At 42.6% G+C, this 6,978-nt stretch overlaps 1 long non-coding RNA gene across 2 annotated transcripts; it reads right to left on the bottom strand.

Annotated features, from left to right (window-relative positions):
* Positions 1 to 585: 585 nt before the first annotated feature.
* On the bottom strand, positions 586 to 5,251 carry LOC120439124. Of its 2 annotated transcripts, none has more exons than XR_005612390.1 (3): positions 5,143 to 5,251; positions 1,060 to 1,192; positions 586 to 804 (listed from the first exon to the last, which is right to left on the bottom strand). It is a non-coding gene; the product is annotated as an uncharacterized LOC120439124 (long non-coding RNA). The 2 variants fall into 2 exon arrangements; XR_005612391.1 differs by lacking the exon at positions 5,143 to 5,251 and adding an exon at positions 1,268 to 2,521.
* Positions 5,252 to 6,978: the final 1,727 nt, after the last annotated feature.

The following is a 6,978-nucleotide window of genomic DNA, read 5'->3' as shown; positions in this document are numbered from 1 at the left end:
ACCTCTGAGCTCTGCTGGTCCACTCTGTGGAGGAACCATGGACACACACACACACACACACACACACACACGAAGCCACTTTCACTACTAAAATATGAATTTAGCCTCTAAAAGCTCCCTGTGTTTTTGTATGTGCTTCTGAAAGAACCGTTAAAAATTCCCGTAAACACTTTTAAACCTGTGAAAAAACCTTTGTAGAAAAGTTTAAGCTGTTATATGTTGAACTCTTGGCTGACATCATATTAAATGCTGTGGATTCAGAGTATGATGTCACTCAAGTTTACATGTGTGTGAAGGCAGACGAGTCAGTACTTTTGGTAATACAGTGTAAAGTTGAATTTATTGATTGATTTCCATGAACAGCACTGTGGTTCAGTGTTGTCCTGATGGAGTAACAGCAGCCAGTATGATCCAGGCTTTAGCTGCTGGGTCTCTGTGTGACCTCTCAGACTGTTTAACAGATCAGACACAAAGAGAATCAGAGCAGCTCTTTAAAGACAAACATGAACCCACTCAGGTCACACTTTCCCCACAGATATGAGCATCACTGTCCTCAAACAGCAAATGACCAAGTCTAACATTTGGATCTTTTCTCTTTCATTGTTTTCTTTTTAATGAATCTTTGTAACAATCTGAGGATGTTTCAGGTCAGATTTATCCAGGAAACACAAACATGTAAAGGAGTCATCACAGCTCTCTGACCTCGCTGGTCCAGGTTCAGCACTGAAGAATGGAGGTTTATCTTTGGACAGGTCACTCCTCACAGATGGACAACTGGACCCTGCAGACTGTGACCTCTGACCTCTGCAGACACAAACATGATTGAAGCAGCTGTGATCACACAGACTGCAGATAAAGCAGCTGTTTCCTGTCAGTAACATCCTCTTAGATTAGAGTTCAGCGTTTTACAGGAAAACTGGACAAAACTGATTTTTGTTACAAATTCATTTTCATTTCCTCTCAGCTCACAAACACAGTCAGAAAATCAACCAGAATCAACACTGATTATAATGTCAGTGCAGAATTATTTCTGTTACTCAGTGAGTTCAGCTCTCTGACCTCGTTGGTCCAGGTTCACCACTGAAGTCTGGAGGATCATAACCTTTGGACCGGTCACTGGTCACAGACGGACAGCTGGATCCTGCAGACTCTGCTCTGTCCTCCTCTTCCTCCATCATCATCTTCAGTTAGTCTGAGAGGTAAACCACAAACACTCAGTCAGTTCAAACTAACAGGAGTAACTGAGTTACAGTCGCTGACCTCTGACCTTTCATGTAACCTCGAAACCAGGTCAACATGTCTTTAGGTTCTCAATCATCCAGGTCATGTGATCTAAGGAGCTTGGAGAGAAAAGAGAGACTTCTTTAAATTTCTGGAAGACGTTTCATCCGAGAAGCTTCTTCAGTTCTAAAACCAAACAGTGGAAAGTCCCAGATATTTAAACCTGAGAGGGAAAGAAAGCATGTCGCTGACCCACCATTGATCCTGTTATTTCAAGGAGGAAAATGAGAGCCTTTTCACCAGGAGCACAGACATGTGGAGCACAAACATCTGGAGCACAAACATCTGGAGCACAAACATCTGGAGCAGCATGTCGATGCTGTTGGTTGAGATCCTGGAGACTGAAGTCCAGGCAGCTCCAGCAATGATCCACTGATGTGTTTTTATTCCATGTATGAATGTTTTTATTGACAGAGATGAAGTTTGTGTGTCAGTGATGCAGTGACTGTTGTTGTTACCTGTACAGGCTGGTTAGACTCTATGAAACAGATCATACAGATCTCTGCATGTTAGAAGAGACTATTAAAGGTCATGAATGAGACAAAGGCAGGGAGGCGTCCTTTACAGCTACACAGCAGAGTGAGAGAACAGCCAGCACCTCTACATTTATCACATTATACAGCACATGTATGATACTGACAGGGATGATAAGAATTTAGTGATTCCATCATTGATATTACTTATTGATTCTCAGTAGCTCTGCTCTGACAGTCACCACCATCACTGAGCACCATATCAAAGACATTTGTGCACATTAACTGCATGTTGTGGGTCAAATGTTTGTGCATGTTGGAGGCATTTCCTCTTTGTTGTGATCAGTGTTGGTCATTACTCAAAAAAGTCTTTATTACACATATTACACAGAACACTTTGATTAAAAGTAATGGAGTACGTTACTTCATTACTCCTCATAACATTACTTTCATGTTGCTCTGTAAAATGAACAAATGACCATCTAACAACATAAAGCTGAGGCTACAGCCCCACACACCAACACAGATCCTGATGAGGTCACGTGATGTTTCTCTGAGTGTTTATGAACACAAATCAAAGATGAAACAGCACAAAGACACTTCAAAGTGATTCTACTGTAGAAACATGAACAGGTAGAAACCTGCAGCCTGACTGCTCATCACTGTGTTACCTGTTCAAGTTCAGCAGCAGCAGCTCACTTTATCACGGTGCTGGTCTGGGGTCAGTATTTACTCAGCTTTAACGTCATTCTGGGCTCTTGGCTAGATTAGCGTTAACTTAGCTTTAGCTTAGCGTTAACATGCTGTCAGGTGTCTCGTGCAGTGGCGGTCCTAGCCTGTTTGGCGCCCCGGGCGAACACTCCCTCTGGCGCCCCACCCCCCCCCACCCACACACACACACACACACGTAAAACATATTAAGGATTGTAGATTAACATAAAACTGTTGTCGGAATGATACTGAATTTCACCAGAGAAAAACACACACACACACACACACACACATATATGAAAAGAGAGAGAGTATGCATAGTATGCAAATGGCTACCAAACAGCCATCATAATTCGTCATAAAATGAGAACAGGACAAAACTGCTAATTAATATTATGCTGAACACAGTCCAAAAACCTGTGGCCATCTCCCTGTACAACTTCTCCATCTAACACACTGTAAACACTGCAATAGTTACATCCTTTTTACACACACTCTTTTCTACTCTGTAATATTCTTGTCAATTTTCTTGATATTTATTTATAATCCCCTCTGTTAATCCTTGATATTTATAATTCAGTGATCTGTATATATTAGTGCTATTTCTTAAATGGGTAAAATCTGTAACACAATGTATTGTTTGGAGTTTAGTCTGTTACTGTTACTATTTTTACCATTTCTTCTTGGAGCAGCTGTAACCCACATAATTTCCTTAGGGATTATAAAGTATTCTGATTGTTTCAGGATGACCTGCCGTTATCCAATGACACATCTGCTTACCTGTATCTTTTGCTCGTTTCTCCTCCTCTTCTTTTCTCTTTTTTCTAAACTGAGCACCTGATGGCTTTGAACTTTTCTTGTCCATCTTCCATTGGTTTTAATTTTGCACTCCAGTATGAACACACATCCCCCAACCCGAGGATCACCACAACATAACCTAACAGACCTACACCTTAGTTCACAGATTTACTTTGTCTAGGGTTTATTTCTGGGATTTCGGACAACCCAGTATTCAGATCATGAATACATAATGGGCTTGGATTTACAACATTATGAATGAAATGTGCTCTATTTGGAAGCAGCCAGGCCTCCTCCCCTTTCGACGGGTTGTGTGTGAGACTTTTAAATCATCAAACTGTAAATTATAAATTTTACATTGTTATTGATCCCTTTACCCCGAGTCCTAAAGTGTATATTTATTTTCTTACTCTTCTTATATACAGTATATTGTTTGTTTATTTGCACTGCTGTAACTGGAGCCTCATCGTCTCGTCTCTATATATACTGGACTGTATGTAGCGGAGATGACAATAAAGCTAACTTTGACTTCAGCAGCGAGCAGGCGCACCGAGGGCTCTCGCGCTCACTTTTCGCGTATAGAATTTCGAAAAAACATTGGTGCAAATTATAAGTCTGTATCATGATGTCTGCTGTTTTCGTGTTTGTTGTTTTGTTTTTATTTTGTTTTATTTTGCGAGTTGGTTATTAGATGCTGCTCCAGCCAGCCAGAGAATCCCCCCGCCGCCCTGCCCTCTCCTCCCTGTGCCGCAAGCAGCAGGCGCACCTCGCAAACGGAGGGCGCCCTTACTCCCAGCAAATGGGCGATAGAAAAAGGATTGGTGGCTATGCCTGTCCCAATATGGCATCATGTCGGGGCAGCATGAATACGAGTAATTTTTTTTTTTTTTTTTACACAGCAAAATGTCACTGTGTGTGCATGCATGTGTGTGTTTTATGTATATGGATTTTTTACATTATTACTCATGATATAATATTGTCCAGACATGGCTGGGAAGGAATGAGAAGGAAACAGTAGGAGCTGTGTGAGGCGAGAAAGGCAGTGAATCTCTCAGCAGCTGGATTACAAAGAGCACAGGTAACATTAACACATGTACGAGTTGTTGGAGAGGTATTCCAGTATAAAAATAATAATAAGCACAACTGAAATGTTTTGCTTCTATAACATTTTTCTGTCATCATTTTATTATAGATTAAGTGTAAGAGCTGTTAAGTGTGGATAATTAAATAATAGTTTATTGCAATAGCTAGTTGTGACTTGTTCTCAGATGGACAGCAAGTGGAGAGTGATAGATGAGATGAGGGGATGGAAAGAAGAAGAGAAGCAAAGAGTGATTCACAGGCAGAGTCTTGTTTATTTCTCAGTTTTTTGTTGCCTTATGGTTCCAAGTACTGTCACCAATCTTCGCATTTTATTATTATTTTTTTGCCGATGCCCATGATGCCGCCCCGGGCAACCGCCCGTGTCGCCCGTATCTAAAACCGCTACTGGTCTCGTGTAAATATTAATCACAGTGACAGTAAAGGAGGTAAAGGGCTGTGACGTCATCACGTACGCTGCGTCCTCTGTGGACTCTGAGTGAGCTCACAAAGTACAAACTACAAGTACACAAACACCAACGTAGCTCAGAGTGGCGGACACACTCGGCCTCGTTGGTCCAGCTGTGAGTCCGTTACCGTGAACTGTAGAGCGGCAGATTTGTGCTGAACTAAGCTGCACACAGCTGATGTTAGCCAGGAAAACATTACACACTGACTTTAATGGAGAGACCGGAAATAAACACACACAGTTTGTTGTGTGAAGAAATCAAACATGAGCTGAACAAACAGTAAAGTTCCTAAAGACAAACTGTTAAAGGAGGAAACAAAGCAAACTTACAGTTTCTTCACACACCAACAACAAGCTCCACTCCACGAAGTTCAGGAAGTGAAAGTAAACTTTGAGCAGGAAGGAAACACCCAAAGAGGCGTTTGAGGACAACCAGGGGCATTGAAACACTGTGTGCTGCGTTCAGGTGCACCTCAGAAACGTCTAAACCTCTGGCAGGCTGTGATTTTTTTCTGTTGGATTTCCTGTTTGAAACACAAACATGTGTCATCGCTTTGTTGTTCTTCTTCCTGCAGAGTTTTTATATTTCAACACTGAACTGATGTTTCTTTAAAGCTCATTTCAACCTGTTGAAGTCATGGATGAAAGTGCAGACTGAGAGTGGATCGCATGATGTTTAAGGTGTGTCATGTGACATGTTCAGTATTGTCACACATGTCTAGATTGTCCCTGATATCATAACTGCTCAAACACTGATGATTATATTTGAAGAATTCTTACTGATGGCAGCAAAGTTTGAATGGAGCTCTCTGTCTGTGCTGATTTGTCGCCCTCTGGAGGTCAAAACACAAACTGCATGATGTCACTGGAACCACCACAGTGACAGGAAGTGTTTTTAAATGACTGAAACACTGAAATGATGCTAACGGCTGTCGTTAGGCTCACTGATAGCAGTGCTGACGTGTTCATGTCAAACACGGGGCGTTTATCAATATGCGCGCATTTGTGCGCATTTATGCGTTCGTGTACTCGTGATACGTCATCAGTCGGAGACCAAGTACTGTTCAATTGAAGCACGCATCAAGCCGAGAACGCGAAAAAGTCCCGGATGTGTTCTCGATCCGCCCGTTTTATCGAGCATGCATCGGTGTGGACTTGGGACAGCTATATATCCCAGAATGCATTTCGTCCAAAACTCAACAGCGGACTCCCGCACACCGCTTCCACCCCCTCGCTCGGACTTCTCACTACTCAGGTTAAACAAACTCCAGCAGCTGTCTATAGTATTGAGTGTCCACTAGAATAGAAATAAAAGCGTTCTAACATCTCACCTGCTTGTTTTATTAAGGTATGTACACGTATGTACATGTACACTATTTTTATTAATAGAGGTTTCACTACTGTGGTTAAAAATGATATATAAGTCACTTAGATCACTTCTAAATGTTAATGTTTGGTTTATTTCAGTGTTGTATTTGTTCCTGAGTAAACCGGTTTGGCTGTGATTAAAGTTAAGCTTCATAACATGTTACTCACAGTTACATTAAGAGGGGACGGCAGTAAAACTCCGGACCTGTGACATCATCACGCACGCTGGTGTTCCGACTGTACAAATCACGAGTCCGTGCTCGCGTGCATTTTGAGAATTGAGAAACGCCCACGAGTCCGTGCTCGCGTTCTCGGCGGGTACGTACTCCCGTGCGTTCTCGGCGAGTACGTACTCACCGAGAACGCGAGTACGTACTCGCGTACTTGGGCATTGATAAACGGCCACTGGCTCAGGTCAGACTCCGTCATTCTTCTCCAACGTGAGGCCGCCCTCAGACCCACAGGAGCTCTCACCTTTGACCTCCTGACCCTAACCATTTTTGTCCAATCCATCCAAACTGTAGCAGAGCAAAAGAAGCTGGAAGTTGTTCTATGAATGATGTTGTCGAAAGAGCTTGGAAAGAAAAGCATCTGGACTTCTTTAAGTTGCTTGAAGATGTTTCACCTCTCATCCAAGAAGCTTCTTCAGTTCTAGGGTCAAATGGTGGAAAGTCCCAGATTTTAAGCCCTATGGGAGTGTCCCCGAAGAGGGACATGGACGACATGCGTTGCGCATCCAGCTGGCACCAGGAGAGCTGCATGAGATCAGGGGCGGATCTAGAAGGGTGGCATGGGGTG

The sequence above is a fragment of the Oreochromis aureus genome, linkage group 3, assembly GCF_013358895.1.
Source record: "Oreochromis aureus strain Israel breed Guangdong linkage group 3, ZZ_aureus, whole genome shotgun sequence".
Classification (NCBI taxonomy): Eukaryota; Metazoa; Chordata; class Actinopteri; order Cichliformes; family Cichlidae; genus Oreochromis; species Oreochromis aureus.
This window is presented reverse-complemented; position numbering and strand designations above follow the sequence as displayed.